Genomic DNA, 11,610 nt, shown 5'->3' on the forward strand with positions numbered 1-11,610 from the left:
CTGGGTATATCATGATATACTAACTAGTCCCCACATGTTTCCAATTTTTAAGTTTTTTCAAATTTTTCACTTAAATAACTATAAAAACTAAGTCACTGTGTGCAGATTTTTTGGTATTTATCTCTGATTATTTTCTTAGGATAAATCTCCAGAAATGAAATTTCCTGATCAAACCATTTACACATTCTAATAGCTTGATTGGTTTGGCCAAATTGCTCTCCAAAAAAGATTATCCCTCCATTAGCATTGTGTTAGAAGATACTTAGGATAAGGGAGATATGGAAAATAGGGATTCTGGCAAATAAAACTACCAGTATCTTTTTTTTGTTTTGAAATAATTAAAGATTTCACTAGAAGTTGTAAAAATACTCTGCTTTCCCGGCTAGTAACATCTAACATAACTATAGTATGTTTATCAAAACCAAGAAATATATTCTGCCTGCAAGTTCTTTATCGGGTATGTGATTTGCAAATAATCTTCTCCCATTTTGTTGCTTGTCTTTCCATTCTCTCTCTCTCTCCCTTTTTTTTTTGTCTTTTCATTCTTTTGACAGTGTTTTTCACAGAGTAAAAGTGTTTAATTTTGAAGAGATGTAATTCACCTTTTTTTGTTGTTACATTTTTGGTGTTATGTCTAAAGACTTTGCCTACCCCCAGGTCATGAAGATTTTCTCCTTTTTAAAGTTTTAGAGTTTTTTTTTTTTTCATTTAGATCTATTATCCATTTTTAGTTAATTTTTATATAAGTTTTAATTTGCAGTTCATATTTTTGCATATGGATATCCGATTATGGAAGTGATTAATTTTTAAATTGAACTTCTTATTGATGAATTTTCACAAAATAAAATTATATAACCAGCACTTCAGTTGGAAGAAAGGACAGTACCAGCACTACAGACTCCCCTTGTGTCTTATCCTACAATAGCTGCTCTCCCCCTTTGCCACGTAACCACCTCCCTGACTTCTGACATCAGAGATTAATTGGGTCTGTTTTGACTCTTACATAAGTGGAATCACACAGTCCTTGCTTGGACTCCTTTTGTTCCAACATTTTGGGAGATTCATCTGGATTGCCGTATGTAGCAGTTCTTTTATTCTTCCCACTGCATAATATTCCACTAAATGAACATGGCAATTTATCAATTCTGTTTATGGATATTTGGGTCTCCAGTCTGAGGCTGTTATAATCAGTGCTGTTAAAATTTTCTTGTATATGGTTTTTAGTCCACATACGTACACATTTCTAAAGCATGCATCCCTAGAAATGGCTTTGCTGAGTTAGGATATGTTAATGTGAAGCTTTAGAATACTCTGCCCCAAGGTGTGCTGGTGAGTTTTTAACAACCGACTCTGGAGTGGTTGCTCGTTAATAACGCGTGCCAGTTCCTGCGGTGTAAATAATCCCGCTCTGCCCAGTTCCAAGCTACCAGTGTGAAATCTACCAGCCGGCAAACTTCCCGAGAACCCAACAATCGCTTCTTGGTGAGCTCCAGCACACACTACTCATACTGACAAACACTTTCCCAAGCAGTTAAACCAATTTACACTCCTACCCATAGTGAACAAACTTCCAGTTGCTGCATATCAACATTTGGTATCACCTGACTTCCAATCTAATTATGCTGTGTGGTGTGTAATGGTTTCACTTTGTGGTCTTAATTTGCATTCCCCTGATGACTACTGAAATTGAATACCTTTGGTTACTACATTTTATACCTGACGTGACAGAGTAATCTTATAATGACACATTTCCCCCCTTCCAGGAATGGAAATATTGGGGCATGTTATCAACTTGGTTCAGATACAGAGAAGTAAGTTTACAATTTTGCATATCTGAGCACCTAGTCTGTAAATTTCAATACTCCATCACTGCCCCACTGGTATAGTCTCTGTGAATTTACCAGGAAACTTAATCCTTTTTTGCTCTTAGTTTCCTAATTTGTAAAAATGTGGATTAGGATTCCTCCCTGTCTGGGATAGTACGGAGATTAAATGAGATGCCTTCCACCGTGCTTAGTATGTGATAAGCATCTAATAAAGCCATTAGATAAGTATTATCTTTTCCTCACTATTTAGGGGAGAACCGTCCTCTTACTTAAGGTAGGCTATTGCTGAGGATTTTAACAGTACCTAGAATTTTAAGTTGACCTGGAGGTTATGACGTTCCGACATTCTGTTAGGGAGGCAGTATAGTATAGCTGCTTTGAGATCGCTCTCTGGAGCCTGTCAGGTTTGAATCCCATGTCTGCTTTTGGCTAGCCTTGCAAGTTGGAGCAAGTTATGTAATTTCTCTGCATTCAGTTTTGGAAAAGTTTATAAAGAGCTAATCAAGCCATGGGCCGATAACAGAAAGACTGCTGAGTTAGGGAGATGCAATAGAGAACGCTCAGTCTAGCCAGGGAGTACAGACCAAGGCTGACAAACTTTTTCAGTAAATAGCCAAATACTATATACGTTGTACTTTGTGAGCCACATCAGTACACCTACTCCCGTTTTGCCCTATTGTGAAAGTAGAGACAATATGCACACTAATACTGGCATGGGTATGTTCCAATAAAACTGGATATTGAAATTGAGTTTCATATAATATTCATGTGTCATGAAATATTTTGCTCTTGATTTTTTTTCAATGTGTAAACACGTATAAAGGAAAACACTCTTCCTGTGTCTCCTCTACTCTCAAAAACTATTTGTAGAATACTTCACTTCTGACACTGGATGTGTAGGTGTTCCACACATCAGGTAACCCAGCAACACAAGGTTGGTTCCCACAATTCAATTCAGGTCTAACATTGTCTACCTAGAAATGGCATCAGATCCTGCACGTTAGGGGCTCAGTCTCACAAGAGGCCCACTTCTTATGCCAAGTCCAGGTTGTCACCTGTGCTTCTAGCCCACCTGGTGTAACTCGGAGATTCCCAAGGCCCCCTCTTCTGGTTGGATTAATTTGCTAGAGTGGCTCACAGAACTCAGGACAGCATTCTACTTACTTGATTATGGGCTTATTAAAAAAAGATATAACTCAGAAACAGCCTGATGGAAGAGATGCATAGGGCAAAGCCAGTAGGAAAGGGCGCAGAGCTTCCATGCTCTCTATGGAGCATTCCGCCTTCCTTGTTTGTCCATATTCACCAACCTGGAAGATCTCTGAGCTGTCTTTTTGGACTTTTATGGAGGCTTCATTTCATAGGCTTGATTAAACCATTGGCCCCTGGCAACTGATTCAACCTCCAGCCAGCCCCTCCCCTCTCCTCAGAGGTCGGGAGTGGGACTAAAAATTACACCATTTTAATCACACATTTGGTTTCCCTGGAAACCAGCATGCCTCCCCGCCCCGACCCCCGGGACCTGCCCAAAGTCACATCATTGCTTAAACTCAGGTGTGGTTGAAAGGGGCTTGTTATGAATAACAAGACACTTTTGCCTTTTTGGCTCTGGAGCTGTTTCAAGAACCAAAGACAAAAGATCAAATATTATAACAGATGCTCTTATCACTTAGGAAATTCCTAGGGTTCTAGGACTTCTGGGCCAGAAATAGGGATAAAGACCAAATATATATTTCTAATTATAAATCACAATATCACAGCATGTAAAAACCATTCTTAGTTCAGGCGCTGAACTATGGTCTGTGAGCTGTCATTTGCCGACGCCCCGGTGTAGACCAGGTAGAAAGAGAAAGAATGGCAAGTCAAAAATTATAATGCTTACAGATGGATTTTGGTTTCTGAACCTAGGGAAGAGGTTTTTTGTTGTTGTTGTTTTGCTTTGCTTTTTGTTTTTCCATTAGCCCCGGCTTTGAGTTATATATACTGTTTAGGGGCATGATAAAGTTAATTCATATACCAGGACACAAAAAATGCAGGCTGCCCTAGTAGCACGACCCATTTCATAAATCTAAACATAGGTCAGCCTACACTTACGGGAATTGCATCTCAAGTAAACCCAACCTGTATCAATCACAAACCAACTCAGCTTTAGCTAGCTTACCCTACCCTAAAAAGTAGGACCTGCTAGCCTTTTAAGGAACCTCTGACTCCCTAGCCAACCATGCCCTGTTTCTGCTCACCTCTCCTAATGCTCTATAAAACAAACTCTTGCCCAAAATCCCTCCGAAAGAATGCTCTACTGCTTGTGAGGCACTGTATTCCCCTAATCTGTGGATTGTTTTCCCTTGAATAAAGGACGTGAAACTCGTTAACCAAATTGTGTTATTGTCATTTGACAGGCAAGAGATAAATCACAACTATGTGTAATTAAGGAGAGTTAGATTTGCAAAGCAGAGTTGGATTTAAATTTTGGTTCCATGCTTTGCACAAGGAAGCCATTTTGGACAAGTTACTTAACTTCTTTGAGCCTTATTTTTTTCATCTGTAAAATGAGGCTAATAATCCTTCCTCACAGGGCTTTTGGAGGGTTGAATGAAATGAGATCATGGGTGAAATGTTACTAGTCTAAAGTTTCCCACATAGCGGGAGCTCAGTAGATGAAGGTCAGCCGGTTTCTTAAAGAAGTGAAATCAGATTGGTCTGAAATCAATGATATTGGTGCTGAATATGGCATCCTGAAATCTGCCTCTTCCACACAGCAGAAGATCTGAAAACTAAGTAAAAGTTACCTTTTTTAATGGAAATCTACATTTATAAGGGAAATTTACATTGGAAAGGGGTCCTGTACCAGGAAGAGAGTGATTACCAGATACAACTTTTTCACCTGAGAGTCTTATCTGCAAGGTAGGGCAGGCTTTGCTTACCAATCATTTCCTCATTTCCTCCTCTGTCTTCCTGTAAATTACCTCCTCTCCCACAACACCTTTTGTCTTCAGCTGGAAATGCTATTTAAGGCAGTGGCTTGGACAATCTCAGGAGTTTTACTTATTTTTCCTGGGTATCTCCCACGTATACATGAGGCATACATATTAATAAACTTCTGCTTGTTTTTCTTTTGTTAATCTGTTTTTTATTACAGGGAGTCTTTGCCAAGAACTCAGAGGGTATAAGGAAAAGTCATTTTTTTCTCCCCTATAATGCAAAAGGGTGTCAAAAGAAAAGCCAAGTGAGAGATGATGGTGACCTGAATGGAGCTATTGATGGTGGGGAAAGATGGAAGTGGATGGATGTAAGATATATTTAGGAGGCAAAACTGAGAGAACTTGGTGATTGGAAGTGAAGGTTGAGGCAAAGAGAGGAGTTTAGATTGGCATTCAAGCATTGGGCTGGGCAATTGGATAGACAATCATGCCATTTGCATCTAACATGGTTTCCTAACTGGGAAGCCATTTTATTGCCCCTTAGATGCCTGGACCCCTTCATTGCTGTTGCTCTTCCATCTTACTCATGTACATGATGCACTTCAGGTATCTGCCTGCTGAATGCTGCCAGCCTGGATGTGATGATTTTGTTTTGGCTGGCCCAGATGCATTAGGTTGGACAAAAGGGAAGCCAGACATCAGAGGAATTGGATTTCCTGAGAAAAGAACCCATAGAAACTTCCTTGGGGGAAAAAAAAAAGAAAAGAAAGTGAGCAATTAAACATTATGGGATGATCTCAAGTCAAAGTGGAGATGCTCTTTGGAGCCCAGAGAGGTGAGTCAGGAAACTAGCAGCGGAATACAGGAAGAAAGAATGTTGGCTTGTGTACTGCTGTGGTTCTCAGCGAGTGGGAAGTGTAGAAGGGTGTGGATCAGAAGTCTCAAAAACATTTTTCTCTTTTCAACAAGAAATGCCACTATAGGGTCAAGCACGCGTAGCAGCACACCCTGAAGCAAAGGGGTAGTTTAGATTTAAAATGGAAAGAGGTATTGTCATAAAAGGGATGTAGGCAGGATTGAACAATTTGTCAAGGTAAGACTGTAGAATATATAGAAGAAAAATGCCTATAGGTTTAAAAAACATTTAGAAAACCAAGACAGTATAGATAAAGAAGGCATCAATGTTGACTCTTTGGGGAAAATTTTTCTTCTTTTAAGCTCACTCTTTTTAATTTTTTGTTTTTATCTGTGTCTGATTTTATCTGTGTCTCATAACAATGCTTAAAAACTAATAGGAATCATTGGATCTGACACCAAAAGCACAGGCAAGGAAAGTAAAACTAGACAAATTGGACTACATCAAAATAAAAAACCTTGCATCAAAGGACACAATCGACAGAGTGACAAGGCAACCCATGGAACGGGAGAAAATATTTGCAAATCATGTTATCTGGTAAAGGAGTTGATACCCAGAATATAGAGAACTCCTAAAATTCAACAACCAATAAAACCCCCAATTTGAAATTGGGCAAAGTACTTGAATAGGTATTTATTCATAGACTATATACAAATGGCACATGAACAGATGTCCAACATCATTAATCTTCAGGGAAATGCAAATCAAAACCATAATGAGAATTCACATCATACCCATTAAGATGGCTACTATGAAACAAAACCCAAATAATAAGTCTTGGCAAGAATGTGGAGATATTGGAGCCCTTGTGCACTGCTGGTAGGAACATAAAATGGTACAGCCACTAGGGAAAACAGTATGGTGATTCCTCAAAAAATTAAACATAGAATTACCACATGATACAGCAATTCCCATTCTGGGTACATACCCCAAGGAACTGAAAGCAGGGTCTTGAAGAGATATTTACACATCTATATTCATAGCACTATTCATGAAAGCCAAAAGGTAAAAGCAACCCAAGTATCCATCAACAGTTAAATAGATACCCAAAATGTGTTATATACATTCAATGGGATATTATTTATCCTTAGAAAGGAAGGCAATTCTGACACTTGCTACAAAATGGATCAACTTTGAGGATATTATGCTAAGTGAAATAAGCCAGTCACAAAAGGACAAATTCTGTATGATTCTTCTTATATGAGGTACTTAGGGTCATTGAATTCATAGAGACAGAAAGTAAAATGGTGGGTTGCCAGGGGCTGAGAAGAAGGGAAAACGGGAAAATGGGAAATTGTTGGTAATGGGTGTAGAGTCTCAGTTTTGCCAAGATGAAGAGTTCTGGAGATTGGTTGTATAACAACACTACTGAATGGCACACTTAAAAATGGTTTAGTTAGTAAATCTTAAGTTATGCGTCTTTGCTACAATTAAAAAGAAGTAATAAGACCCTATATGGTGTAGGGCAGCCTTGGCTTTGTTTTAACTGTCATGAGGTGATGTGGCAGGCAGGAAGAAAGCTCCAGAGGGAGGTTTTTCGCTGATGGAAGTTGTCCAAAGGCATTGGATGGGTCTGATCAGTGTGAGAAAAAAAAACCCCAACTGAAATAAATGACTTAGGGGAATTGCATTGGTGGGAGGACCTACTGCTTATAGTTCATTATTTTACTATAAATCTATTAAGAACTTTTGCTTGGAGCCGGAGTGCCAGAGGGCTAGAGAAAGAATCTTGTGAAATGAAGCTAAAGTAGGCAATAAGTCAGTCAGGTAGGATCTTGTAGACCCGGATAAATCTTAAGAAGAGCAATGTGAAACAACGAAAGCATTTTAAGCAGAAGAGTGACACAATCAGATTTGTCTTTTAGGAAAAGAACTCTAGCTGCTTGGCAGAAAATGGATCGAAAATGAACAAGAGCGGATAATGGGAAGCACTTAAGCAGCTGTTGCAGTAATAAAGAATTAGTGGTAGGTTGGATTAGGATAATGGCAACGGAGATGAAGCTGTGTAGATGAAGGTGAAAGACATTTCGGAAGCAAATATAGAATCTGGTGATGGATTGGGTAACAGGATGAGCCACTGGCACAGATGCATATTCTGATACTCTCATAAATATACCCGTTAAAATTTCTTTGTTTATTTTCTGGGGGTTTCTTCGGTACTCCTTTTCCTAGGCTTTTGTGAGTTGCCTGCGATACACTTGTGTGCCATCCCTCAACACAGGGATGACAAATGTGTGCCATTGTTTCCAAAGCTGGACTATCACAGACCATCATTGGCATATGCCAATTTTTAAAAGTTATTTTTAACTTTAATTAATTTTGTTTCATTTGGCTTGTTAGTTTGCAAATTAGTTACATATTCTGATAAGGATGAAAAACTAACTGGAGAAAGCTTGGGTTTTGTTTGCTTTGATTTTTAATAATTTGAATTTCCTTTTGGCTTTTATTATAAGGGAGTGGAAAAACTAAATTTGGCTTTGCTAATATGATTGTATGGCACCTACCTACTGATGATGGAATCTATGACTCATTGCTGAAACTACTGAGTGAAGTCATAAAACTGTGTTTACAATATACATTTACAGTTAATCCAAGTCCACTTTCAAATAACACTGTACTATTTCACGTGCCATAGGTAGTATGAATATGCTATAATAACAAAAAAAATCCTAATTGCTCCCTTCTGTCCCTTGTGTCATTGCTGTCATTCATTTCATTTACATATAAGCATATATATGATATCTACATAAACATACATAACCAAATATATTACTGGTATTATTATTTTAAACAAACTGTTATCTGGGAGATCAATTAAGAATTAGAAAAATAAAAGTATTTACCTTCACTTATTCTTTCTTCAGTGCTCTTCCTTAGCTTATGTAGATCCAAGTTTCTAACCAATAGTATTTTCTTTCTCTCTAAAAAGCTTTTAACATTTCTTGCAAGGCAGGTCTACCGCCAAAAGTTCCCTCAATTTTTGTTTTTCTGAAAAAGTCTATTTCTCCCTCACTTTTGAAGGATAATTTTGCAAGGTTCTGGATTCTGGGTTGGTGGATTTTTCTCTCAACACTTTCAATATTTCACTGTACTCTCATCTTCCTGGCATAGTTTCTGAGAAGTTGGATGTAATTGTTGTCTTTGTTCTTTTTATGGGTAAGGTGTTTTTTTCCTCTGAAATTGTATCAGGACTTTATCTTTCATTTTCTGTAAGTTTGAAATAATATGCCTAGGCGTAGTTTTTTGAGTATTTATCCAGCTTAGCGTTCTCTAAGTTTCCTGGATCTATGGTTTAGTGTCTGACATTTGGGGAAATTCTCAGTCATTGATGTTTCAAATTTTTCTTCTGTTCCTTTCTCTCTTTCTTCACCTTCTGGTATTCTAATTATGCATATGTTACACGATTTGTAGTCATCCCTCAGTCCTTGGATATTCTTTTCTTTCTTTCAGTCTTTGTTCTTTTTGCTTTTTGGTTTTCCAGGATTCTATATACATGTACTTGAGCTCAGAGAGTCTTTTTTTCAGCCATGTCCATATTTACTAATAAGCCAAGCAAAGGCATTCTTCATTTTTGTTACAGTATTTTTTATCTCTAGCATTTATTTTTGGTTCTTTCTTAGGATTTCTACCTCTCTGCTTATATTGCCCATTTGTGCTTTTCTTTCTCTTTCAAAAAACTGAGGTATAACTGACATATAACATTATGTTAGTTTCAGATGTACAACATAATGTTTTGAGATTTGTATATATTGCAAAATGGTCACCACAGTAAGTCTAGTTACCATAAGTAGTTACCTAACTTTTTTTTCCTTGTGATGATAACTTTTAAGATTTACTCTTTTAGCAACTTTCAAATATTAGTAACTATAGTCATCATGCTGTAGATTACATCCCCATGACTTACATAACTGGAAGATTGTAACTTTTGACCCCTTTAACCCATTTTGGCTGCACTCCCTTCCACTCCCTACCTCTGGCAGGCACCTATCTGTTCTCTGTATCTATGAGCTTGGTTGTTGTTGTTGTTTTAATTTTTAGATTCCACATACATGTGAGATCATATAGTATTTGTCTTTCTATGTCTGATTTATTTCACTTAACATAATGCCCTCGAGGTCCATCCACGGTATCACAAATGGCAAGATTTCATTCTTTTTTTGTTTGTTTTATTTTTTTAATTAACATATAATGTATTATTTGTTTCAGAGGTACAGGTCTGTGATTCATCAGTCTTATACAAATCACAGCGCTCACCATAGTACTTACCCTCTCCAATGTCCATCACCCAGCCACCCCATCCCTCTCACCCCCCTCCACTCCAGCAACCCTCAGTTTGTTTCCTGAGATTAGGAGTCTCTTATGGTTTGTCTCCCTCTCCGTTTTCATCTTGTTTCACTTTTCCTTCCCCTCCCCTGTGATCCTCTGTCTTATTTCTCAAATTCCTCATATCAGTGAGATCATATGATATTTGTCTTTCTCTGACTGACTTACTTCGCTTAGCATAATACCTCTAGTTCCATCCACGTCATTGCAAATGACAAGATTTTGTTTTTTTTAATGGCTGCATAATATTCCATTGTGTATATATATATATATATGTATATATATATATATATACCACATCTTCTTTATCCATTCATCTGTTGATGGACATCTAGGCTCTTTCCATAGTTTGGCTATTGTGGACATTGCTGCTATAAACATCGGGGTGCATGTGCCCCTTCGGATCACTACATTTGGATCTTTGGGGTAAATACCAGTAGTGCAATTGCTGGATCGTAGGGTAACTTTATTTTCAACTTTTTTGAGGAACCTCCATACTGTTTTCCAGAGTAGCTGCACCAGCTTGCATTCCCACAACCAGTGTAAGAGGTTTCCCCTTTCTCCACATCCCCGTCAACATCTGTCATTTCCTGGCTTGTTAATTTTAGCCATTCTGACAGGTGTGAGGTGGTATCCCTTTTAGGTTCTGATTTGTATTTCCCTGATGCCAAGTGATGTTGAGCACTTTTTCATGTGTCTGTTGGCCATTTGGATGTCTTCTTTTCAGAAATGTCTGTTCATGTCTTCTGCCCACTTCTTGATTGGATTATTTGTTCTTTGGGTGTTGAGTTTGATAAGTTCTTTGTAGATTTTGGATACTAGCCCTTTATCTGATATGTCATTTGCAAATAAGATTTCATTCTTTTTATGGGTGAATGATATTCCATTTTATGTATGTATATACACCACATTTTCTTTTTCATTCATCCATCAATGGACACCTAGACTGTTTCCATATCTTGGCCATTGTAAATAATGCTGCAACGAACACAGAGGTACATATATCTTCTCAAGTTAGTGTTTGCTCCTCCATTCTTGGATGCTGCTTATGTTATCCATTAGAGCCCTTAGCATATTCATTATAGTTGTTTTAAATTCCCTGTCTGATAATTCCATCATCCCTGCCATGTTTGGTTTTGATGCTTGCTCCAACTCTTCAGATGATTTTTTGCCTTTTGGTATGCCTTGTAATTTTTTTTGATAGCCAGATATGATGTACTGGGTAAAAAGAACTGCTGTAAATAGGACTTTAGTGGTGTGGTATTGAGGTGTCGGGAGAGGCGAAGCATTCTATAGTCCTAGGATTATGTCTTGGTCTTTCAGTGAGCCCATGCCTCTGGACTGTGAACTGCACAAATATTTCTTACTCTCTTCCCTTAGGGGGGGACAGGATGGCCAGAGTGGGCTGGAGTTGGGTGTTTCTGTTCCCCTAGATCTGTTAGGCTCTGATCTAACCCCAGCAGGTTAGGCTCTGGTTAACTAGCTTCCCCTGAGGGCAAGCCTCGTTCAGAACAGAGTGCTCTGGCATATTTCAAAATGGTTCTTTTTTCCTTCCCCTTGCTGGAAGTATGAGGGAATTTTTCTGATAAATACCCTGGGAACTTGGTCAAGCTCTTGGAAATGA

This window comes from Zalophus californianus, chromosome 14, assembly GCF_009762305.2.
Source record: "Zalophus californianus isolate mZalCal1 chromosome 14, mZalCal1.pri.v2, whole genome shotgun sequence".
Classification (NCBI taxonomy): domain Eukaryota; kingdom Metazoa; phylum Chordata; class Mammalia; order Carnivora; family Otariidae; genus Zalophus; species Zalophus californianus.